General features: G+C 41.9%; 1 protein-coding gene and 1 pseudogene across 1 annotated transcript in view; both read right to left on the minus strand.

The window, feature by feature from the left end:
• Nucleotides 1-27529, minus strand: part of SLC23A2 (solute carrier family 23 member 2) — a 339540-nt gene that overhangs the window by 162050 nt on the left and 149961 nt on the right. The window lies entirely within an intron of this gene.
• On the minus strand, nt 11977-12131 carry LOC125961469 (60S ribosomal protein L39-like; annotated as a pseudogene).

A 27529-nucleotide genomic window follows, 5' to 3' on the forward strand; every position in this document is an offset into this window, starting at 1 on the left:
AGGCAAGGGAGCTGGTTGCTCATACCCCAGCACTTTTCAGTCAGCACTTTTCAGTCATAAGCTCCTGTCCTCTCTGTGCTTTTAGGCAGAGCAATTCCAGTAGCCCAGTACAGATATAAGACAGTCCTCTAAAGAGAATATAGATGTAGGCCACTGGAAGCAAAAGCACAGAGAAACCAGGTGAGTGACATAAGGAAATTGTCAATGGAACCCTGGGTGGGTTGAGCATCTGGGCAGAGCACTGAAAGCATATAGGCATTTGAGATGTTTCTTAAACTCTCTGCACTAAGTGTGGAAAATGGAGAGTAGGCAAAGAGATGGCTGGAGAGAAGACTACTTAAAAGGTGATGAAAAAGTCTAGATGAGAAGTGATAATTAATGCTATGGCAGTAGGGATAGACATGAAGAACCAGACTGGAAAAACCCATCTATGTGAGCTTGGAAGAGTTACTTAACCTAACTGGGCATCACCTGCAAAATGGGTCAATTATAATAATAGTGAAAAAATAATATTAGTGGCAATAATGTTTACCGAGCACTTTGCTACAATCAAGATACTGATTGTTCCAAAAACTTTACCATTGTTATCCTTAGTGTAACCCTCACGGCCACCCTGTGAGGTACACAATTCTTGTCTCCACACAACAGACAAAGACACTGAGGCTCAGAGAGGTTAACTTGCCTAAGGTCCCATGGCTAGTACCTTTCTCAAAATATTGTTGAAACAATTAAATGGCAGCCATAAAAATAATAATTATCAGTATTTTTATTGTTGTTATTAGGAATGACAGGATTTGAAAGACAGAGGATTTGGAGAGAAAGACCAAAGATGAAAATCATCTAAGAGCCCAATTTTGTGGATGGTTAGATGTCAACTTCACAGATGACACTGTGTTATTGGGAACACAGGATTGTGAGTAGAGAGTCGAGAGGCTGGAAACCAGAGGGGGAAAAGGACTTTGTGTTTGGAGCTTGTTAAGGTTTGCATGTTTGTGGGACACCAAACTAGGGATGTCTGATGATATTTAGAAACATGAGTCAGGAGCTTGGGAGACAGCTTAGGGCTGGAGATAAAGACTTGGCCCTCATCTTCACGAAGTTACCCAGTGGAAACTGGGGGGCCACAGAGCAGCAGGGATACCTCATTCTGGAGAGACAGAACAGGGGAGAGTCAGCCAAGGCCTGGCCTGGGCTTATGGGCCTCAAAACTTTCTGATTCTTGTTTCTGTTGGAACGAAACTATTTTCCCTGAGTTTTTATATCTTCCATCAGCCCCCATCTCCATCATCACCAGCCAATCTCCAATTTCACTGACTTTTTTGTCATTCTCACCAACCTTGGACTTCCCCACTATTTGCCACCCCTCAGCCTCCTCTAAGCTCTTTCTCAAAACCACCTTTTTCCTCTTTGATTCAACAACAGTGAAATCAGTAATAGCTCCAGCTTCATAACAGCTACTATTCACTGATGCCATAAATATCTATAGAGGACTTACTCTGAGTGGGGCACTGCACTAAGCCTGCAGTTATTGCAGCACACAGGGCAGACATGGTCTTTGCTCTTTTGGAGTTTACAATTAAAATGGAGTCAAGGACAAATCAACAGATACCAGGGGATCATTCCAGATCACGACTTATTATTCAAATGGAGCAAGACGAGAGTGAGTAAGGGGTAGGTGCCATGTTGATACAGCATCCAGGACAGCCTCTCTGAAGAGGCATGTTGGCCCTGGGGCCAAAAAGAGGAGGCAGGTGTGCAAAGACCTCAAAAAGGAGCAGAAGGAAGCATGAGATCAAAAGTACAATGTTCCTAGCCCAGTGCCAGGTGCTTCACACACAACTTTTCATTCTAGCAAATTCCTTCCTTTCTGAGTCAAAACTCCCTATAAATCTTGACTCTCTTTTTCCCCCTGGTAGGGCACTGCTGAGTAGCTGCCCTGAGCCACCCACCACCACTGCCAGCCCCACCAGCAAGCCAGGGTCAGCCCTAGCCCTGCTCAAAAAGCAGAATACCCATTTTCTTTTAGTGTTGCTATGACTAAAGGTACAGCACGAGTGGAGGGGGTGTGGGTGGTGTTGCCGGAGTGCTGAACCAAACAAGAATAAGTTGCCTGCTGGTCAAAGCCAAGGAACAACTTTAACATTTTTACCTGAGGTATAATTTATATGGAGTAACATGTGCAGATCTTCTTAAGTGGACATCTGGATGACTATCTACCCTTGTATACGTCCATGTAACCACCATCCACTTCAAGATTCAGAATGTCTCCATCACTCTAGGAATTCCCCCCATGCCTTTTCCCAGTTAGTAACCTCCCAAGAGGTAACCATTTTCTGACTTTTCTCACCATCGATTAGTTTTGCCACATAAATGAAATCACACAGTATATATACTTTTTTTGTGTCTGGTTTCTTTTACTCAGCATGATGTTTTTGAGGTTTATCCTTACTGTTGCATATAGCAATCATTCATTCCTTCTTATTGCTGAGAGGTGTTTCATTCCATTGTACTGAAACCATGCACCCCAGATTGGGACTTGAACCCACATGGATGGAACTCCAACCTGGCCAAAACTCAGACTGGGACTCAAACCCATGCAGCCAGGATTCAAACCCAGCCAAAATCCTGATTGGGACTCAAACCCACGCAGCCAGGACTTGAACCCAGCCAAAACCCACAGTCTTCCAACGGAGATCACACACCTGGTTTCAGGACGTAATGAAGCTCAGGTTCTTGATATCTCATTGCAGAAAGAATTCAGTGAGAAACAAAGTGATAGGTAACAAGTGGATTTATTTAGAGAGAAACACACTCCATAGACAGAGCGTGGACCATCTCAGAAGGCAAGAGCGGCCCCAGGGTATGGGGTTGTCAGTTTTTATAGGGGTGGGTAATTTCATAGGCTAATGAGTGGGAGGAGTATTCCAACTATTTCGAGAAGGGGCGGGGATTTCTGGGAATTGGGCTACCGCCATCTTTTTGATCCTTATGGTTGGCCTTGAAACTGTCATGGCACCTGTGAGTGTGTCATTTAGCTTGCTGATGTGTTACGATAAACGTATACTGAGGCTCTAGGTCTAGTGGAAGTTGACTTGTCTGCCATCTTGGACCTATTTTGTTCTACTCAGTCTATGTCATGTCCTTGGGCTATGTCATTCTTTCAAAGGTTGTGCCCTGCCTTCTTCCCTCCTGTTTCAGTATGAAGATACTGTTAATGGATATTTGGAATTATTTTTCTAATTTTTGGCTCTTATGACTAAGACTACTATGAATACTCATGTACAAGCCGTTTTACAGATAAATATATCTTCCATTCATGTGGATAAATACCAAGAGTGGAATTGCTGGTTATGGGGTAGATGTACGTTTTACTATACTAGAAACTGCCAGTCAGATTTCTAAAATGATTGCACCATTTTACACTCCTGCCAGCAGTGTATGAGGGTTTCAGTTGCTGCACGTACCCTCTAATACTAGGTATTGTCAATTTAAAAAATTTTAACTATTCTGGTATGTGTAAAGAGGTATCTTGAGGTAATTTTAACTTATGTTTTCTTGATGACAGTGATAAACAGCATATTGTCATGTGCTTATTGGCCATTGTAATATATTATTTTGGGAAATGTTCAAGACTTTTGCCCATTTTTAAAAATTATTTGTCTCTTATTACTAATTCCTGAGTTCTTCCACAATATTGAGGAACGTTGTAAACATGCTAAGTGAAAGAAGCAAGTCACAAAAGACCACACATTGTATGATTCCATTTATACAAAATGTCCAAAATAGGCAAATCCATAAAGACAGAAGTAGATTAGTGGCAGCCTAGGGCTGGGGGAATTGGAGCAAAATGGAGAATGGTTGCTAATGGGAGTGATGAAAATGATCAAAACTTGATTGTGCTCATGAATGCACACACTCAGTAAAATACACTCAATTTTAAATTGCACACTCAATAAAGTATTTTTTTAATATAAAATGACCAACAGGAGGGGGGACCTTCAAGATGGCGAGGCGTAAGATGTGGAGAAGAGATCACCTTCCTCTCCACAAATACATCAAAAATACATCTACTTGTGGAGCAACTCCTACAGAACACCTACTGAACGCTGGCAGAAGACCTCAGACTTCCCAAAAGGCAAGAAAACCCTCACATACTTGGGTAGGGCAAAAGAAAAAAGAAAAAACAGAGACAAAGGAATAGGGACAGGACATGCACCTCTGGGAGGGAGCTGTGAAGAAGGAAAAGTTTCCACGCACTAGGAAGCCCCCTCACTGGTGGAGACGGGGGCTGGGCGGGGGTGTGGGAGTGGGGGCGAGGAAGGTTTGGAGCCACAGAGGAGAGCGCAGCAACAGGGCTGCAGAGGGCACAGTGGAGAGATTCCTGCACAGAGGATCGGTGCTGACCAGCACTCACCAGCCTGAGAGGTTTGTCTGCTCACCCGCCAGGGTGGGTGGGGGCTGGGAGCTGAGGCTTAATGCTAAGGCTACTGCTTCAGCCACCAAGAAGCCTGTGTGCAAGCACAGGTCACTATCCACACCTCCCCTCCTGGACACCTGTGCAGCCCGTCACTGCCAGGGTCCCATGATGCAGGAACAACTTCCCCAGGAGAACACACGGTGCGCCTCAGGCTGTTGCAACATCATGCTAGCCTCTGCCACCACAGGCGAGCCCTGCATTCTGTACCCCTCCTTCCCCCTGGCCTGAGTGAGCCGAAGCCCCCTAATCAGCCGCTGCTTTAACCCTGTCCTGTCTGGGCTAGAACAGAAGCCTGAGGGCAATCTACACGCAGAGGTGGGGCCAAAACCAAAGCTGAACCTCAGGAAGTGTGCGAACAAAGAAGTGAAAGGGAAATTTCTCCCAGCAGCCTCACAATCAACTTGAGGTACGCTGCATCTCTGGAATACCTGAATAGACAATGAATCAACCCTGTCCACCAGAAAGACAAGATCCAGCCTCACCCACCAGAACACAGGCACCAGTCGCCTCCACCAGGAAGCCTACACAACCCACTGAGCCAACCTTACCCACTGGGGGCAAACACTAAAAACAACAGGAACTATGAACCTGCAGCCTGTGAAAAGTAGACCCCAAACACAGTAAGTTAAGCAAATTGAGAAGACACAGAAATATGCAGCTGATGAAGGAGCCAGGTAAAAACCCACCAGACCAAACAAATACAGAGGAAATAGGCAGTCTACCTGAAAAATAATTCAGAGTAATGATAGTGAAGATCATCCAAAAGCTCAGAAATAGAATGGAGAAAATACAAGAAATGTTTAAAAAGGACCTAGAAGAACTAAAGAGCAAACAAACAATGATGAACAACACAATAAATGAAATGAAAAATTCTCTAGAAGGAATCCATAGCAGAATAACTGAGGCAGAAGAACGAATAACTGACCTGGAAGATAAAATAGTGGAAATAACTACCATAGAGCAGAATAAAGAAGAAAGAATGAAAAGAATTGAGGACAGTCTCAGAGACCTCTGGGACAACATTAAACACACCAACATTCAAATTATAGGGGTCCCAGAAGAAGAAGAGAAGAAGAAAGGGATTGAGAAAATATTTGAAGAGATTATACTTGAAAACTTCCCTAACATGGGAAAGGAAATAGTCAATCAAGTCCAGGAAGTGCAGAGTCCTATAGAGGATAAATCCAAGGAGAAACACCAAGACACATATTAATCAAACTATCAAAAATTAAATACAAAGAAAAAATATTAAAAGCAGCAAGGGAAAAGCAACAAATAACATACAAGGGAATCCCCATAACGTTAATAGTGATCTTTCAGTAGAAACTCTGCAAGCCAGAAGGGAGTGGCAGGACATATTTAAAGTGATGAAAAGGAAAAACCTACAACCAAAATTACTCTACCCAGCAAGGATCTCATTCAGATTCGATGGAGAAATTAAAACCTTTACAGACAAGCAAAAGCTAAGAGAATTCAGCACCACAAAACCACCTTTACAACAAATGCTAAAGGAACTTCTCAAAGCAAGAAACACAAAAGAAGGAAAGGACCTACAAAAACAAACCCAAAACAATTAAGAAAATGGTAGTAGGAACATACATATCGATAATTACCTTAAATGTAAATGGAATAAATGCTCCCACCAAAAGACATAGACTGGCTGAATGGATACAAAAACAAGACCTGTATATATGCTGTTTACAAGAGACCCACTACAGACTGAAAGTGAGGGGATGGAAAAAGCTATTCCATGCAAATGGAAATCAAAAGAAAGCTGGAGTAGCAATTCTCAAATCAGACAAAATAGACTTTAAAATAAAGATCATTACAAGAGACAAAGAAGGATGCTACATAACGATCCTTTGATCTTGAAGAAGACATAACAATTGTAAATATTTATGCACCCAACATAGGAGAACCTCAATACATAAGGCAAATGCTAGCAGCCGTAAAAGGGGAAATCAACAGTAACACAGTAATAGTAGGAGGGGACTTCCCTGGTGGCACAGTGGTTAAGAATCAGCTTGCCAATTCAGGGGACACGGGTTCGAGCCCTGGTCTGGGAAGATCCCACATACCGTGGAGCAACTAAGCCCATGTGCCACAACTACTGAGCCTGCACTCTAGAGCCCACGAGCCACAACTACTGAGCCCACGTGCCACACTACTGAAACCCACATGCCTAGAACCCATGCTCCACAACAAAGAAAAGCCACAAAAAAAAAAAAAAAAAAGAAAAGCCACAATGAGAAACCCGTACACCTCAACAAAGAGTAGTCCCCGCTCGCGGCAACTAGAGAAAGTCCGCATGCAGCAACGGAGATCCGATGCAGACAAAAATAAATAAATAAACTAATAATTTTTTTAATTAAAAAAAATGATAGTAGGGGACTTTAACACCCCACTTTCACGAATGGACAGATCATCCAAAATGAAAATAAATAAGGAAACACAAGCTTTAAATGGCACAATAGACCACATAGATTTAATTGATATTTATACAACATTCCATCCAAAACAACAAAATACAATTTGTCTCAAGTGCTCACGGAACATTCTCCAGGATAGATCATACCTTGGGTCACAAATCAAGCCTTGGTAAATTTAAGAAAATTGAAATCATATCAGTCAGTATCTTTTCCAACCACAACACTATGAGACTAGATATCAATTACAGGAAAAAAACTGTAAAAAATACAAACACATGGAGGGTCAACAATACACTACTAAATAACCAAGAGATCACTGAGGAAATCAAAGAGGAAATTTAAAAATACCTAGAAACAAAAAACAATGAAAACACGAGGACCCAAAACCTATGGGATGCAGAAAAAGCACTTCTAAGAGGGAAGTTTACAGCAGTAAAATCCTACCTCAAAAAACCAAAAAAATCTCAAAAAAAACACCTAACTTTATACCTAAAGCAATTAGAGAAAGAAGAACAAAAAAAAAAGCCCCAAAGTTAGCAGAAGGAAAGAAATCATAAAGATCAGATGAGAAATAAATGAAAAAGAAATGAAAGAAACAATAGCAAAGATCAATAAAACTAGAAGGTGGTTCTTTGAGAAGATAAACAAAATCAATAAACCACTAGCCAGACTCATCAAGAAAGAAAGAGAGAAGACTCAACTCAACAGAATTAGAAAAGAAAAAGGAGAAGTAGGGCTTCCCTGGTGGCGCAGTGGTTGAGAGTCCGCCTGCCAATGCAGGGGACACGGGTTCGTGCCCCGGTCCGGGAAGATCCCACATGCCACAGAGCAGCTGGGCCCGTGAGCTATGGCTGCTGAGCTTGTGCGTCCGGAGCCTGTGCTCCACAATGGGAGAGGCCACAACAGTGAGAGGCCTGTGTACCGCAAAAAAAAAAAAAAAAAAAAAAAGGAGAAGTAACAACTGACCCTGCAGAAATGCAAAGACTCATGAGGGATTACTGCAAGCAACTATATGCCAATAAAGTGGACAATCTGGAAGAAATGGACAAATTCTTACAAAAGCACAACCTTCCAAGACTGAACCAGGAAGAAACAGAAAATATAAACAGACCAATCACAAGCACTGAAATTGAAACTGTGATTAAAAATTCTTCCAACAGGGACTTCCCTGGTAGTGCAATGGTTAAGAACCTGCCTGCTAATGCAGGGGATACGGGTTTCATCCCTGGTCTAGGAGGATGCCATATGCCATGGAGCAACTAAGCCCATGTGTCACAACTACTGAGCCTGTATTGCGAGCCACAACTATTGAGCCCATGAGCCACAACTGCTGAAGGCTGTGTACCTACAGCCTGTGCTATACAACAAGTGAAGCCACCGCAATGAGAAGCCCAAGCACTGCAATGAAGAGTAGCCCCCACTCGCCGCAACTAGAGAAAGCCCACGAACAGCAAGACGGCACGATACAGCCAAAAAAAAGAAACAAAAAATTTCCAACAAACAAAAGCCCAGGACCAGATGGCTTCACAGGCGAATTCTATCAAACATTTAGAGAAGAGTTAACACATATCCTTCTCAAACTCTCCCAGAATATAGCAGAGGGAGGAACACTCCCAAACTCATTCTATGAAGCCACCATCACCCTGATACCAAAACAAGACAAAGATGTCACAAAAAAAGAAAATTACAGACCAATATCCCCGATGAACATAGATGCAAAAATCCTCAACAAAATACTAGCAAACAGAATCCAACAGCACATTAAAGGGTCATACACCATGATCAAGTGGGGTTTATTACATGAATGCAAGGACTCTTCAATATACGCAAATCAATCAATGTGATACACCATATTAACAAACTGAAGGATAAAAAACGTATGATCATCTCAATAGATGAAGAAAAAGCTTTCAACAAAATTCAACACCATTTATGATAAAAACTCTCCAGAAAGCAGGCATAGAGGGAACTTACCTCAACAAAATAAAGGCCATATATGAAAAACCCACAGTCAATATTGTTCTCAATGGTGAAAAACTGAAACCATTTCCTCTAAAATCAGGAACAAGACAAGAATGCCCACTCTCACTACTGTTATTCAACATAGTTTTGGAAGTTTTAGACACAGCAATCAGAGAAGAAAAAGAAATAAAAGGAATCCAAATCAGAAAAGAAGAGGTAAAGCGGTCACTGTATGCAGATGACATGATAATATACACAGAGAATCCTAAGGATGCTGCCAGAAAACTATTAGAGCTAATCAATGAATTTGGTAAAGTAGCAGGATACAAAATTAATGCACAGAAATCTCTTGCATTCCTATACCCTAATGATGAAAAATCTGAAAGAGAAATTGAAGGAACACTCACATTTACCACTGCAACAAAAAGAATAAAATACCTAGCAATAAACCTACCTAAGCAGACAAATGACCTGTATGCAGACAACTATAAGACAATGATGAAAGAAATTAAAGATGATACAAACAGATGGAGAGATATACCATGTTCTTGGACTGGAAGAATCAACATTGTGAAAATGACTCTACTACCCAAAGCAATCTACAGATTCAATGCAATCCCTATTAAGTTACCAATGGCATTTTTCACAGAACTAGAATGAAAAATTGCACAATTTGTGTGGAAACACAAAATACCCTAATAGCCAAAGCAATCTTGAGAACAAAAAACGGAGGTGGAAGAATCAGACACCCTGACTTCAGACTATACTACAAAGCTACAGTAATCAAGACAGTATGATACTGGCACAAAAACAGAAATATAGATCAATGGAACAGGATAGAAAGCCCAGAGATAAATGCACACACAGATATGGTCACCTTACCTTAGATAAAGGAGGCAAGAATATACAATGGAGAAAAGACAGCCTCTTCAATAAGTGGTGCTGGGAAAACTGGACAGCTACATGTAAAAGAATGAAATTAGAACACTTCCTGACACCATACACAAAAATGAACTCAAAATTAATTAAAGGCCTAAATGTAAGGCCAGACACTATAAAACTCTTAGAGGAAAACATAGGAAGAACACTCTATGACATAAATCACAGCAAGATTCTTTTTGACCCACCTCCTAGAGAAATGGAAATAAAAATAAACAAATGGGACCTAATGAAACTTAAAAGCTTTTGCAAAGCAAAGGAAACTACAAACAAGATGAAAATACAACTCAGAATGGGAAAAAATATTTGCAAACGAATCAACGGACAAAGATTAATCTCCAAAATATTATAAACAGCTCATACAGCTCAATATTAAATAAACAAACAGGGACTGCCCTGATGGCCCAATGGTTAAGAATCCACCTGCCAATGTAGGGGACACGGGTTCTAGCCATGTTCCAGGAAGATCCCACATGCCGTGGAGCAACTAAGCAACTAAGACCATGGGCCACAACCACTGAGTCCACATGCCGCAACTACTGAAGCCCATGCACCTAGAGCCCATGTTCCACAACAAGAGAAGCCACCACAGTGAGAAGCCCGTGACCTCAACAAAGAGTAGCTCCTGCTCGCCATAACTAGAGAAAGCCTGCGTGCAGCAACAAAGACCCAAAGCAGCCAAAAATAAATAAATAAATTTATTTATTTAAATAAAATTAAAAAATAAACAACCCAATCCATAAATAGGCAGAAGATCTAAATAGACATTTCTCCAAAGAGGATGTACAGATTGCCAACAAATACATGAAAGAATGCTCAACATCACTAATCATTAGAGAAATGCAAATCAAAACTGCAATGAGGTATCACCTCACACCAGTCAGAATGGCCATCATCAAAAATCTACAAACAATAAATGCTGGAGAGGGTGTGGAGAAAATGGGAACCCTCTTGCACTGTTGGTGGGAATGTAAATTGATACAGCCATTATGGAGAACAGTATGGAAGTTCCTTAAAAAACTAAATTAGAACTACCATATGACCAGCAATCCCACTACTGGGCATATACCCTGAGAAAACCATAATTCAAAAAGAGTCATGCACCACAATGTTCATTGCAGCTCTATTTACCATAGCCAGGACATGGAAGCTGCCTAAATGTCCATTGACAGATGAATGGACAAAGAAGATGTGGTACATATATACAATGGAATATTACTCAGGCATAAAAAGAAATGAAATTGAGTTATTTGTAGTGAGGTGGATGGACCTAGAGTCTGTCATACAGAGTGAAGTAAGTCAAAAAGAAAAAAACAAATACTGTGTGCTAACACATATATATGGAATCTGAAAAATAAAAAAAAAATGGTACTGATGAACCTAGTGGCAGGGCAGGAATAAAGACGTAGATATAGAGAATGGACTTGAGGTCATGACAGGCAGGGGTGAGCTGGGACGAAGTGAGAGAGTAGCACTGTCATATATATACTACCAAGTGTAAAATACAGAGCTAGTAGGAAGCAGCCGCATAGCACAGGGAGGTCAGCTAGGTGCTTTGTGACCACCTAGAGGGTGGGATAGGGAGGGTGGGAAGGAGACACAAGAGGGAGGGTAGAAGGGAGACACAAGAGGGAGGGGATATGGGGATATATGTATTAATATAGCTGATTCACTTTGTTACACAGCAGAAACTAACACAATATTGTAAAGCAATTATACACCAATAAAGATGTTAAATAAATAAATAAAATGACCAACTGGTAACTTAAGATATGGAAATTTGTGCTTTGTGCCTATAGACAATTAGTAAGAGGTTTTAAGTGGTAATAAATAGCATTTCATCATGGTTTAAAAAAAAGTTCTTCATACATTCTGGACACTGGTTATCTGAGTTTTTCACATACATGTACATGTATTGCAAGAGCTGGCCTCAGGCAAAATTGTGAAACTGAAGTTCACATTGACATTTTTTTCCTTCCAACAAAAGGTCTTACATATTTATTGCCAAGCCAAAGCACTAGTGCAGAAACACTGACACAAAGAGAAAAATCATTTTCCCAATAAAATACATCCAGCTGTTCAGATAGTGATGTTCTCAGGGTGATATGGTAAGATGTAAGTGACTTTGACACAGCATAAATATGTTTGCCTCCTCATGTGTGGGGCTGCTTATAGACCCCGCTTGGTTCTGCTCCAATGTCTTCTCTCCGAATTTTACCTGTTGTATTATCAGTTTTCATTCTAATACGTTGGGGAATGGGACAATACTGCTTTTGTTTCTTGGCCAGGAATCACTTGATCCTGCAAGTCTCGTTACAAGACATGGCGAGGAGCAAGTTCAACCGCACATAAGATGGTGGAGAAGAGAAGAGAGTGCCACATTAATATTTATGTGTATCTACCAGGTACCAGGTGCTCCTTGCACCATATTTTTCTCACCCTCACACTGCAGGGAGGCATTATTTTCTCTATTTTCATTCTGAGATACCAGAGCCCAGAAATGTTCAGCAACTTGCTCAATGCTGCACAGTGTTTAAGGTGAAGAGCTAGGATTCAAAGAAATCTGTGTGAATTCTGTCCCTTGAAGAAAGCACACTTAAACTGATGCCTCCCACTTCTCTTTCTCTTCTTTTTTTTTTTTTTTTTGCAGTACGCGGGCCTCTCACTGTTGTGGCCTCTCCCGTTGCAGAGCACAGGCTCCGGACGCGCAGGCTCAGCGGCCATGGCTCACGGGCCCAGCCGCTCCGCGGCATGTGGGATCTTCCCGGACCGGGGCACGAACCCGCGTCCCCCGCAACGGCAGGCGGACTCCCAACCACTGCACCACCAGGGAAGCCCTCTCTTCATTTTTTAAAATTATTTATTTATTTATTTATTTATTTTTGGCTGTGTTGTGTCTTTGTTACTGTGCGCAGGCTTTCTCTAGTTGCGGTGAGTGAGGGCTACTCTTTGTTGCGGTGCGCAGGCTTCTCATTGCGTGCCTTCTCCTGTTGCGGAGCACGGGCTCTAGGCACGCGAGCTTCAGTAGTTGTGGCTCACGGGCTCTAGAACACAGGCTCTGTAGTTGTGGCGCACAGGCTTAGTTGCTCCTCGACATGTGGGATCTTCCTGGACCAGGGCTCAAACCTGTGTCTCCTGCACTGACAGGAGGATTCTTAACCACTGCACCACCAGAGAAGCCCTCTCTTCATTTTTTTTTTTTTTTGCGGTACGCGGGCCTCTCACCGCCGCGGCCTCTCCCATTGCAGAGCACAGGCTCTGGACGTGCAGCCCCAGCGGCCATGGCCCATGGGCCCATCCGCTCCGCGGCATGTGGGATCCTCCCGGACCAGGGCACGAACCCGCGTCCTCCGCAACGGCAGGCGGACTCTCAACCACTGCACCACCAGGGAAGCCCCCTCTCTTCATTTTTAACACCCTCATCTCCTGTAACCCTCAGCTAGCTTGTCTTACTCCCCAACTTGCTGGTTACTTTCCCCTGGGGAGCCTTTTCCGCTGCCCAGTTCACCAGCTCAGATTATGGGGCCTTTCCAAATCACTTGTCACACCATTTCCCCATCTGTCCTCAAGACTGGACTCTGGGCTCTGTGAGGTAGAGGGACCACATCAGTCTTGTCCGTTTTTGAACCCCAGTAGTAGATGCTCAGCACCTACTTGTTTAATGAATTAATATGAGTTTATTGGGAGAGTAAGGTAATGTCTCTCTTGTTAGGCAATGCAATAGGGGTGGCAGAGATGTTTTTGAGCAGGGAAGCCCAGCCAAGCATCAGGACTGGAAATCATACATTTGTACCTCTTTCCTTAACTCTACATCCTTGCCCATCGCTCCAAGGGCACAGCCCATCTCAGCGCCCCATCTTTGGCTTCTGACTCACTACCTGTTGACTCCACCGCAGCAGCAGATAAATCTGGCTTTTCTGTTCACCTCTACTAGAAAACCCAGAGGTGAGGTATCTGCCCTCCTTGAGCCCACATCTGGGCACATTTGTAAATCCACAGTAGTTTGCACCTATTGGCACAGTTCCTTTTTAACCCCAAATTTTGTTTTTATTTTGTTTTTAATCCACGAATTTGTATTTTGAAAATTTCAAACCCTCAGGAAAAGTCCCAAGAAAGATATAATAAACACTCATAATCGTTCACCTAGATTCTCCAATTGTGCCTACTCTCTCTCATTTTTTCCCCTGGCTGAAACATTTGGGAGTTACTGCAGACATCATGGCATTTCACCTCTAAACACTTCACCATAAATTTCCTACAAACAAAAACATTCTACACAACCACAATATCACTCTCTGGAAATTTAACATTGTTATTGTACCAATCTCTAATATTCAGTCTATATTAAAATTTCCCTAATTGTCCCAATAATGTCCTTTGTATATATTTTTCTTTTTGATCCTAAATCCAGTTAAGGATCCCATGTTGCATTTAGCTGTCATGCCTCTTTAATCTTTTAATCTGCAGGAGTTTCTTTGCTTTTATTTATTTATTTGTTTGTTTTTTTATTTTTTTGGCTGTGCTGGGTCTTTGTTGCTGTGTGTGGGCTTTCTCTAGTTGCGGCGAGCAGGGGCTACTCTTCATTGCGGTGCGTGGGCTTCTCATTGCAGTGGTGTCTCTTGCAGAGCACACGCTGTAGGTGCATGGGCTTCAGTAGTTGCAGCACATGGGCTTCAGTAGTTGCGGCGCGTTGGCTTAGTATTTGCGTCATGCGGGCTTAGTTGCTCTACGGCATGTGGGATCTTCCAGACCAGGGATCAAACCCGTGTCCTTTGCATTGGTAGGCAGAGTCTTAATCACTGGAGCACCAGGGAAGTTCCTCTTTGCTTTTTTTTTTTTTTTTGTCTTTCATGATGTAGATGTGTTTGAAGAGTTTGGGTCACTTATCTTGCAGAATGTTCCTTAATTTGGATTTGCTGATGTTCCCTCGTGATTAGATTTGAGTTAAACATTTTTGGCAAGAATCACAAATGTGATGTTGTATCCTTCTCAGTGCATGACATCTGGAAGCATTGTTGTTTTCTCCCATTATTGATGATGTAAGGAAATCTTTTCTTTTCTTTTTTTTTTGATAAAACATCATTTTGTCCATGATGTCCATCAACAGACACCTTGGGTTACTTCCATTTTTTGGCTATTGTGAATAACGCAGCTATAAACACCAATTTCATAAAGATTTTCCTTGTGTTTTCTTCTAAGTGTTTTATAGTTCTAGCTCTCATGTTTAGGTCTTTGAGCCACCCTGAGTAATTTTTTTGTATATGGTTGTAAGGTAGGGGTCCAACTTTTATTCTTTTGCATGTGGAAATCCAGTTTTCTCAACACCATTTGTTGAAAACACTGTCCTTTCTCCATTAAATTGTCTTGAGATCTGTGACAAAAATCAATTGACCATAGACTTAAGGATTTATTTCTGGGGTTTCTATTCTATTCTGTTGATCTATATATCTATCTTTATGCCAGTATCACACTGTTTTGATTACTGTAGCTTTGTAGTAATTTTTGAAATCAGGAAGTATAAGTCCTTCAACTTTGTTCTTTTTCAACATTGTGTTGGCTATTCATGGAGGGCAGTTACTTTTTAAACAGGACTCCTGGAGACTCCATTTGATATTAAGGAAGAGATGATTGGGATTTTCCTGGCAGTCCAGTGGTAAGGACTCAGCTCTTTCACTGCTGGGCCCAGGTTCAATCCCTAGTCAGGGAACTAAGATCCCACAAGCCAGGCTGTGTGGCCAAAAAAAAAAAAGGAAGAGATGATCCATAACAGTCAACGTTTACACACTTTAGGAAGAATGTTGGTGACTGTGTTTGGCTGCCTTCAAAACCCATCTCATGGTTTGGTGACCCTAATGTTTGTACCAAGAAGTAGAATGCATAGCCTGGTAAAGATAAAAGTATTAAATCCCATTTAGTTAAGTGCTACACAAAATTTAATATACTAAAATATATAAAGTAGCATGGAATCAGATATCTGAGCTGCCTAGTCTCTGTACACACTCATCACTTCAGCCCATCTGAACACCTGAACACCTGTCTTTCCTTTAAGTGTGCTCTACTTCTCCTCACCCACCACCTACCTCCTTTTTCCTGAATTCAGATGTCACATGCAAGTCATTTTGTAATCTATTTTTATTCTTTTCTCTTCTTGCAGGACACTTTTAAAACTCTATGCTTTAATTGTACTGATTAAAAATAAGTAATACATTCACCAGTTTCAAAATTCAAAAGGTAAAATGATCCATGATGAAAGCCTCCCTGACATCCCTGTCCCTTCTCTCCAATCTGTCCCTATCCTCCCCAGCAGCAACCATTCTTTTTGTTTTCTGGTATTTTCATATCCATACACATTTGGGCCACAGGTAAGTAAAAAGAACTTCCTCACGCAAACAGCTGCATAGCAGTTGCTGTCAGTACTCTGCTGTATCCTTTGGACCTTCTCTTGTCAGTGTGCTCCTACAGACTCACTTACCAGGAGTGTAGTTTTGTGCCTGAAGACTTGACGGAAGCTGGGAAGACTATTTTAAGCACTAACAGCAGGCCGTGTGTAGGGGGGAATTACTCCTACCCAGGAACAGCTCCATCCAAGAAGCTCAGGAAGTGGTATCTTAACATGCCAACTCGCCACCTATCCTTCTGGTGGGATAACTGGGAGTGCAAGTTCTACACTGGTTCCAAGAGCTTCTCAGCAGCATTGGGCTCCAGTTTCCCATAGCAGTAATTTGTTGAATAAGCCACTCATTATAGGCTGCTTTCCCTTCCTTGTTTCACTTCTTCACTTCCCACAAGCTCACTTCCCAAATGAACTACTTGCACTCAAATTCTGGTCTCAGAGTTTACCTTGGGAGAAACCCAAACCAAGACACATAGTATACCATATACACTGTTTCATACCCTCCTTGGTTTGCCACCCCCCAACCCTGGGTTAAAAGAAAACAAGTTTGTTTTATTATTCTCTTTTCAGTTTTTTTTTCTCAAAATTAGGAAAAATTTAAAAACTTGGCTGTCAAGATTAAAAAGTCAGGAGATTAAACATTGGAATCTGGATTTTATGCTTCTCTTGAAAAATCAAAATTCCTAGCAATACCTCTGTTCTGGTATGACCACCGTCTTCAAGGCTGGATCTGAGGGTCCTTCCCCCCTGGGGGTGAGGAGTGGGGTCTCTTTGCCATTCATGAGTCTCGCACAGTGGGCTCCTCCTTCATTTATTGGACCCCCTGGTCCTGAAACAGAGGGAAGGGGGCAGGGCACAAGCTTTAAAAGAATGACATAGCCCAAGGACATGACATAAACTGAGTAGAACCAAATAAGTCCAAGATGGCAGACAAGTTGATTTCCACTACACCTGGAGGCTCAGTATATGTTCATTGTAACACATCACCAAGCTAAATGATATACCCACAGGTACCATGACAGTTCCAAGGCCAACCATAAAGGTCAAAAAGTGGGTGGTGCCTCAATTCCTGGAAATCCTCGCCCCTTCCCGAAATAGCTGGAATACCCCTCCCACTCATTAGCCTATGAAATTACCCACCCCTATAAAAACTGATAACCCCATACCCTGGGACTGCCTTGCCTTCTCAGATGGCCCACACTCTTTCTGTGGAGTGTGTTTCTCCCAAGACCTTTCACCTTCTGAGATGGCCCACACTCTGTGGAATATGTTTCTCTCTAAATAAATCCACTTCTTACCTATCACTTTATCTCTCACTGAATCCTTTCTGTGACATCAAGAATCTGAGCTTCATTAAGTCCTGAAAGCAGGTGTGTGATCTCAGTTAAAAGGCCATGGGTTCAAGTCCCAATGTGGGTTTTGGCTGGGTTCGAGTCCTGGCATGTGGGTTCAAGTCCCAATCTGAGTTACACGGTTTCAGTCCTAGCAGGTCACTAAAAATGAAGCCCCTGGTTTGGGCCCACATTAACAGAGGCTTGAAGTATTTCTAAATCATCTAAAGTCAATGTAAATTCTGATTCAGTTGTTCTGAGTCAGGGCGCAAGATCCTGCCTTTCTTACAAGCTTTCAGGTGATGCTGATGTTCCTGGTCCACAGACCACTCCTTGAGAACCAAGATTCTAATTTCTCCCTTCTGTAATCCATTTTGCATATCATTGTGCATTTACTTTTCTAGAACGCTATGTTTCATCATTTTAAAAATCCCAGTGGTTGTTGAATATCCATGGCAGTTTCTCTTTAGTATTTTAATTTTTAAACCACAGAATCTTTTGTTTTCCCAAACAACACTATTGCTCTGAGCCCCGGTGCACAAATGAGATAGAATACGGGTGCTACTAAGGTTGAAGACGGGGCCTTGGGAAATATGTCCCAAAGTTTCCACCCACCCCACTGATCCTCAGATCCCTGTGGCAAAGCCACATGAATTTAAAATTGCATGGAACTCAGTTGAAAGTCAGAGACCTTATTCTGGTATTCCAAGGCTTTGGGAGTTAAGTAACTTGCCCGAGGTCACACAGCTGCAAAGCACTGGATTTCCCAAACCCCTTGTGCATTCTTGTCCCAAGGCTACATTCACACCCTTTCCTCCCAACACCCAGGTCAAATTCTCCCACTTGATTACAGGCTTTTCCCACCCTGGACACACCTAAGACTTAGCTGCTCTAGGGGCACTACCTCTACTGATCCAGCCTCTCCCTTATCTCTTTATCCTTATCTCCCTTTCCCCACCAAGTTATGTTAAAATAGGGCTTAAAAGTACTAAGAAGGACCTCTTGACTGCAACTCTACAGAAACACATATGTAGGGCTTCCCTGGTGGCGCAGTGGTTAAGAATCCACCTGCTGGGCTTCCCTGGTGGTGCAGTGGTTGGGAGTCCACCTGCCAACGCAGGGGACATGGGTTCGTGCCCCGGTCCGGGAGGATCCCGCATGCCATGGAGTGGCTGGGCCCGTGGGCCGCGGCCGCTGGGCCTGCGCATCCAGAGCCTGTGCTCCGCGGCGGGAGGGGCTGCAGCGGTGAGAGGCCCGCCTACCACAAAAAAAAAAAAAAAAAAAGAATCCACCTGCTAATGCAGGGGACACGGGTTCGATCCCTCGTCGGGGAAGATCCCACATGCCACGGAGCAACTGGGCCCATGCACCACAACTACTGAGCCTGAGCTCTGGAGCCCACGTGCTGCAACTGCTGAAGCCCGCATGCCTGGAGCCTGTGCTCCGCAACAGGAGAGGCCACCGCAATGAGAGGCCTGTGCACTGCAACAAAGAGTAACCCCTGCTTGCCACAACTAGAGAAAGCCCATGTGCAGCAACGAAGACCCAATGCAGCCAAAAAAAAAAGTACTAAGAAAAAGTCTGTGTCTTTCACCCCTCTCTTACCCTGCAGTTCTCTCCAAAATGGTGTATTTGGCAAAATGTGGGGAACCAGGTAACTATGGGATAAAGTTCTACCTCCTTGATTTGGCCTCTAGGTCTCCATCATGTGGCTGTGGCCTCTGTGCCAAGTAAGCAACTTGCCTTATCATCCTGCCAAGAAAACCTCCTCTCTGCCCAGTTGGTGCTCACCTTCACCTAAAGTCACCTTTGGTGCCTCTGCCTAGCCTATAGGCCCTTGTTCACCCTATCCCCTACACACTCAGAATGTGTTAGTGAGTTTTTTAAAAATTACAATGAAAAGTCTTTAACGAATATAACTAGGAGTGTCTGAGAAATTAACAGCTCCTCCTCCATGTCTTTTTGAGGCTTATCTCAGAGATGAACAAAAATATCTTTTTTCTTTGCCACCTTTCTGTGTCTGCCCAGCCCTGCAAGGGAGGAGAGATGAGCAGCTCTCCTAAAACTCTGAGCTCTGTATGTTAAACTATGCATTTGAGAAATGAGATATAGTGGACAATTACCTGGAAAAATATCACTTACCAAAAATTATTCAAGAAATAGAAAACTTGAATAGATTTATACATTAAAGAAATTGAATCCAAATAAAAATTCTAGGCACAAAAATACTTCACTAAGCCTAGATGTCCTCATAGGCACTTTTGTCACCTTCAAGGAACAGAAAACCTCCATCTTACCCAAACTCAGAAGCAAGATTGAACAATTTGTATGAGGCTAGTCACTGACCACTGCTAGTGTAACCCTGACGCCAAATCAGAAAGGACAGTGAAATTGACAGTTCAGTTTCACTTTACACATATAACAATTATAAATAAACCACTAGCTATCCAAATGCAGCAATGTAGGAAATATCCCAGGAAGAAAAGGATGTCATTTAGCCAGTAGAGAATAGCAATATAATTTCCCAGCTACAGATCAAGAAACAAAAGTTATCTCAATAGATTCAGAAAAAAAAAAACCCAAATGATAAATTCAACAACCATTTTATGAAAACAGTCTTCTTTTGGGTTCCCCAGAAGCAGACCCTTACAATGATCCCACCAGAGGGGTGAGGGAGCTAAGGGATTTGAAGTCCAATTCCTAAGAGAAAGTCATTGCTTGAGTACTGCTCCTGGAGCTGTGATTCCACAGCAAGTCTAGGCTTCTCTTCACTGGGGCAGAGCAGCCTTCCTAAGTTTTGGGGGGGATCAGCGGAGGCCTCAGGCTGAGAGAGGCTGATTCTGGTATTTGAATGTGGGCCTAGCGACCCTGAAGCTCTAAAATATGGAAGGGGCCACACTCAGCACACTAGAAACAGAAGAGAATTACTTAATTACTTTAACCTGTCTTTTGTTGTTAAGAATTTTACTGAAAAAAACAAAAACAGAAACAAAACAAACAAAAAAACTAAAACAAAACACCTCATTCTCAGTGGTGAAATGTTAGAAGTATTACCTTTAAAGATAGAAACAAGGATGGCCTCTGTCAGTACATTTGTTCACAATAAAGAAAGATTGAAAAAGAAAAAGATGAAAAGTGAAAGTATTGGAAAGAAAACAAATAACAAACAAAAAAAAAACCTGTCATTATCTGCAGATAATATAATTGTCTTTAGGGAAAATCCTGAAGAATTTCACATATATGGAATTGGTATTTGTATCAGTTAAGTAATGCGGTATAACAAGTTATCCCATATTTTAGCAGCTTAAAACAACAAACATTTATTACCACACACTTTCTGAGGATTAGGCGTCCAAGAGTGGCACAGTAGTTCTGGCTCAGGGTCTCTCATGTGGTTGTAGGCAAGTTTTTGGCCAGAGTTGCAGTTTTATAAAGGGAAGAAAATCCACTTCCAAGCTCATTAACACAAGAGGCTCCTCTTCTTCACTATATGGGTCAATCCATAGAGAGGGCTTCTCACACAACATGGCAGTTGACTTCCCCCAGAATGAGTGGAGAAAGAAAACTCAAGATGGAAGCCACACCTTATAATAATCTAATCTCATAAGTGACATACCCTCACTGATGTGTATTCCATTTTTTCAAAGTGAGTCACTATGTCCAGCTCACACTCAAGGGGAGAGGACTACATAAGAACCTGAGTACTGAGAGGCAGGATCATTGGGGATCATATTAGGGTTTACCCACCACAGTACATAAGAGTGGTGTAGTTACAAATGTGCAGGATAAGGAGTGGACTTTGCAATAAATGTGACTGGGACAATTGGTTATGCAGATAGAAAAAAGCACCAACCTGATCCCTAGCTTATTCCACACTCAAAATAAATTCCAAGTGGGTTAAAGGCTTAAATATTAAATTTAATTATTTAATTAATTAAAATTAAATATTAAAAGTAAAACATTCAGAAGAATATATTGGAAGAGTATGTTTATGCCTTCTGGATAGGGAAGAATTTTTTTTTTTAATTTATTTTTATTTTTGGCTGCGTTGAGTCTTCGTTGCTGCGCGCAGGCTTTCTCTACTTGTGGCGAGTGAGGGCTATTCTTTGTTGCGGTGCGAGGGCTTCTCATTGCAGTGGCTTCTCTTGTTGAGGAGCACAGCCTCTAGGTGTGCGGGCTTCAATAGTTGTGGCACACAGGTTCAGTAGTTGTGGTGCCGGGGCTTAGTTGCTCTGCAGCATGTGGGATCTTCCCAGACCAGAGCTCGAACCCGTGTCACCTGCACTAGCAGGTGGATTCTTAACCACTGTGTCACTGGGGAAGTCCTTTTTTTTTTTTTAATCTATTTATTTATTTGTCTGAGCCAGGTCTGAGCTGTAGCATGCAGAATCTTCATTGCGGCCTGTGAGGTTGTGGCATACAGGATCTTTAGTGCAGCATGTGAGATCTTTTAGTTGCGGCAAGTGGGATCTATTTCCCTGAGCAGGGATTGAACCCGGGCCCCCTACATTGGGAGCACGGAGTCTTAGCCACTGGACCACCAGGGAAGTCCCAAGAATTCTTAATAAGATTCAATACTGTCAAATTACACTACATTGAAATTTAAGACTTTTTTACAGACACATGTCATGGAAAGCCATAAACAAAGTGAAAAAGAAAAGCTACAATGATGGATGTTAGCTGAGCTTATTGTGATAATCATTTCACAATATATGTAAACCAAGCCATCATGCTGTACCCTTTAAACTTATACAGTGATAAATGTCAATTATTTCTCAATAAAACTGGGGGAAATAAAAGAAAAGCTACAGATTGGAAGGTGATATATGTAATGCATATAATTGAGAAAGAATTGGTATCCAAAATATTTTTTTAACGTACAATTAATGAGGAAAGGACAAACAACCCAAAAGGAAAATGGGCAAATGATGATTTCTATGACCAATAAACACATGAAACATATAGAAAGAAGCTCAACTTCTTCCATAAGCAGGGAAATGCATCTTAAAACATGATGAGATGCTATTTACATCCTTCAGACTGGCAAAAATTAGCAAGCCTGGCTATATTTATCAGGAATGCATTAGGCTGCAAATAAAAGAAGACCTAAGGACACTAGGCTGCAGATGGAATGGTTGGTTGAATCTGAGAATGCAGAACCAGCTGATGCAGAGAGCCGTGAGCACCACACCACTATAGACAAGGGACTTGAAATCCACAGATTTTGTTATCCAGGGGGATCTTGGAACCAATTCCTCCTGCAGATACGGAAGGAGACTGTAGCAGTGACTGACAAATGGGAGATTCTTTTTCTCACATAACAAGAAGTCTGGAGGTAAGCAACTGTGGACATCAGTTCAGTCGCTCAGCTACCTGATTTCAAGGTAGCTGGTGTGCCTTCAGGGATTTCACCCAGTTTTAAAGACAGAATCAGGGAAGAGAGAGCAAAGCTAATGAACCCATCCTCTTTGTCAGAAAAGGAAAAACTTTTAAATTCTTCACACATCAGAAAAAAACAGGGAATGATATAACGCAAGACTTATGTACCTACAATCAATTCTTAACAAATGTTGATATTTTGCAAATTTTACTTCTTATTTTTTTCTTTAATAAAACATGAGCGATACAGTGTCCAGAACTATGTTTCATGGCCTCCCCAGAGGAAAGGGAGAAAGGAATATATTTAGTTTTCCAATATCTATAACAGAGGTATGCCAGGCAAAAAGGATAAGACCAGGGTATTTGGTTAGCCCGCCCACAGTGTCTAAAACACCAAGACAATAAAGTGAGGGTGAGGGTTTGAACGTAGAAAAACTTGCACTTGGTTGGCAGGAGTAAGTTGGCTCAATCACTTTGGAAAGCAATTTGGCAATATCCAGTAAATATAAAGATATAAATATGGGGCAACCCAGAAAACCCTCTTCTAGGTGTTTGCATTTGTGAAACTCTCACGTGTGCACATAGATATGCAAATGTTCATTTCAGCATTTCTTTTCTGTTTTTTTTTTGTAATAGCAAAAAATTGGAAACAGCCCAACTGTTACTCAAGAGAACTAATAAATACATTTCACAATATTAAACCAAAGGAATACTATACAGCTATTAAAATGAGTGAACTCAGCCTCTATATGTTAACACAAACAAACATTTAAGACTCAATGCTGGACTTCCCTGGTGGTCCAATGGTTAAGAGTCTGTGTTTCCGCAGTAGGGGGTATGGGTAAAAAACAAAAAGACTCAGCGCTGAGTTAAAGAGGCAAGTTGCAGAAAGGTACATAGGGTATGATAATATTTATGTAAAATGAAATGCACACAAAATTTTGTGTTTATTCTATCATTTACAATAAAGGTGTAAATAAACTTCAGGAAAGGAAACATACCAACTTCATATTAGCAGCTATCTCAAGGGAAGGAAAGAGAACTGAGGGGAGAGAGGGAGTGGATGTGGGAAGAAACTATACCTCTAATTTTTAAAAAATATTTTTTATTGTGGTAATGGTCACATAATATAAAACATACTATTTTAACTATATTTAACTGTACTGTTCAGTGGCACTAAGTACATTCACATTGTTGTGCAACTCTAACCATCATCCATCTCCCAAATTTTTCACCTTCCTAAGCTGAAACTCTGTCCCCTTTAAGCACTAACTCCCTGTTCCACCTCCCCACTCCCCCCACTGCCCCCTTTTGGCCCGTGGCATCTACCAATGTACTTTCTGACTCTATGAATTTGACTATTCTAGGTACCTCCTATAAGTGGAATCAAACAGTATTTGTCTGCACCTAATGTATTGATATATTGGAATGCATTTTTAAGGTTAACTTAAGTCCTGCAAACAGACTGTACCCTCTTTTTTTTGTTCCCTGTGTTATACAGTTGGCACTCACCAGCCATCTACTTCATACATAGTAGTATACATATGTCAATCCCAATCTCCCAATCCACCCCATACCCCCCTTGGTGTCCATACATTTGTTCTCTACGTCTGTGTCTCTCTTTCTGCTTTGCCAACCCTCTGAGTGGGAGAAAATATTTGAAAATGAAGCAACTGACAAGGGATTAATCTCCAAAATATACAAACAGCTCACACAGCTCAATATCAAAAAAACAAACAACCCAATCCAAAAATGGGCAGAAGACCGAAATAGACTTTTCTCCAAAGAAGACATACAGATGGCCAAGAGGCACACAAAAAGATGCTCAACATCACTAATTATTAGAGAAATGCAGATCAAAACTATAGTGAGGTACCACCTCACACTGGTCAAAATGGCCATCATCAAAAAATCTACAAACAATAAATACTGGAGAGGGTGTAGAGAAAAGGGAACCTTCTTACACTGTTGGTGGGAATGTAAATTGATACAGCCACTATGGAGAACAGTATGGAGGTTCCTTAAAAAACTAAAAATAGGGCTTCCCTGGTGGCTCAGTGGTTGAGAGTTTGCCTGCCGATGCAGGGGACACGGGTTCGTGCCCCGGTCTGGGAAGATCCCACATGCCGCGGAACGGCTGGGCCCGTGAGCCATGGCCACCGAGCCTGCGTGTCCAGAGCCTGTGCTCTGCAACGGGAGAGGCCACAACAGTGAGAGGCCTGCGAACCACAAAAATAAAAAAACACTAAAAACAGAACTACCATATGACCCAGCAATCCCAATCCTGGGCATATACCCGGAGAAAACCATAATTCCAAAAGATACATGCACCCCAATGTCCATTGCAGCACTATTTACAATAGCCAGGACATAGAAGTAGCCTAAATGTCCATCAACAGAGGAATGGATATCTCTAATATTTTATTAAGGAAAAAAGGTAGATCTGAAGCAAATATGTTAAAATGTTAACTTTTGCTGTATCTCAGTTGTAAATTGCTGAGTCAGAGGGCATAAGACTCTGCATTCCAATCAAGCTCTGGTGATGAGATATTGCTGGTTCAAAGACCCCACTTTGAGAAGTAGTGTTCTAGAAAACTCTGCCCTAGGCCTCCTGAGGTGGCAGTGAGGGGCCCAGCCTAGTGGACTTCGAGCCACAGAGAGGGAGGCTGCAGATGCGGAGGGTGCCTGAGGCTTTCCTGTCTGTTTTCAGACAGGGGAGGAGCTTCAAGTGTCCTAAAAACCCTATCCCAGCCTCTTAGCTGCCTCAACCAAGATGTTCCTACCCTCTACTATATCCTTTTTAACCTTCTCACTGATTATCCTTTTATGCATGTGTTTTGTTTCAGTTTGTTTGATAGTTTTGTAAACCTTCTTTCCATATGTTTCAGCTTTGTGCTTCTCCCTTGATTGTTCTTTCCAAAACTCTTAATCTTTCTTTGCAGAATTTTAAGCTATAGTCTTATTCTGCTTTTTCTTCTTGCCTTCTATAGCTTCCATTTTGAACCATCACCATTTTACTGATCTACTTTCTCCCTTTCTTTTCACTGGTTTTCTGTCCCGGAGCCCCTGCTTTTTTCCCCCCTGCTCTATTTTTGTTTCCCTTATCTTCTTTCTCACCCTTTTGATTTAATCTTCATTGTTTTACTGCTCACCAATTCAGTGCCCACTGAGGCAGTGGTGTATCCTGTGTGACAGGAGTACTCTGGCACCAGGTCATCTGAGTTCAAGTTCTGCCTCCATCCCTGCTAGCTGTGGAGTCTTGGGCCATTAACTGAACTTCTCTGTGCCTCAGTTTTCTCATATGTAAAATAACAATATTTACCTAATAGGGCTATAGGGAGAATTAAATGTATTAATGTGTTAGGACAGTGCCTTGCTCAAAATAAGCACTACAGTCATGTTAGCTCATATTTTTATCTATGTGGTATGGTATTCAGTCTCCAAGGTGGTCCCCAGTGATCCCCACCTCCAGCCCCTGTGCAATCCCCTCCCACCTTAAACGGGGTTGTGGGGCTGCAGTGGTGACCTGTGTAATGAAGAAGACATTGCAGAAATGATGGCGGATGGCTTCTTCAGCTTGGCTGTGTCACCTTGGATCATTCACCCTGGAGGAAGTCAGCTGCAATGTCTGAGGAAACTGAGGTCTTGTGCCAATAGCCACCCATATATGGTCAAGTGATTTTTGACAAGGGTGCTAAGACTGTTCAATGGGGGAAATGACAGTCTTTTCAGTAAGTCGTTGTTGGGAAACCTGGATATCCAAATGCAAAAAAAAAAAAAAAAAAAAAAAAATGAAGTTGGACCCTTACCTAACCCCTGAGAAGTGGAATATTTACTGATGTATCAGTAAACAAAGAATGTCACGGTCATCAGTAGTTGCAACCCTCCAATGTGAGCCCTGAGGAAACTCAGGATGTGAAAACTCAGGATACTGGTCCCAGATAGCTGAGGTGCATATCAAAAGAATGAGTTCAGTGAGCCCAGACTCTTGTTTTTTTTAAAAAAGACAATATAATTTTATTTTTATTTATTTATTTATTTTAACATCTTTATTGGAGTATAATTGCTTTACAATGGTCTGCTAGTTTCTGCTTTATAACAAAGTGAATCAGTTATACATATACATATGTTCCCATATCTCTTCCCTCTTGCGTCTCCCTCCCTCCCACCCTCCCTATCCCACCCCTCCAGGCAGTCACAAAGCACCAGGTTGATCTCCCTGTGCTAAGCGGCTGCTTCCCACTAGCTATCTACCTTACATTTGGTAGTGTATATATATCCATGCCTCTCTTTCACTTTGTCACAGCTTACCCTTCCCCCTCCCCATATCCTCAAGTCCATTCTCTAGTAGGGCTGTGTCTTTATACCCGTCTTACCCCTAGGTTCTTCATGACCTTTTTTTTTTCTTAGATTCCATATATATATATTAGCATATGGTATTTGTTTTTCTCTTTCTGACTTACTTCACTGTGTGTGACAGACTCTAAGTCCATCTACCTCACTACAAATATCTCAATTTCGTTTCTTTTTATGGCTGAGTAATATTCCATTGTATATGTGTGCCACATCTTCTTTATCCATTCATCCGATGATGGACACTTAGGTTGCTTCCATGTCT

The sequence above is a fragment of the Orcinus orca genome, chromosome 16, assembly GCF_937001465.1.
Source record: "Orcinus orca chromosome 16, mOrcOrc1.1, whole genome shotgun sequence".
Classification (NCBI taxonomy): domain Eukaryota; kingdom Metazoa; phylum Chordata; class Mammalia; order Artiodactyla; family Delphinidae; genus Orcinus; species Orcinus orca.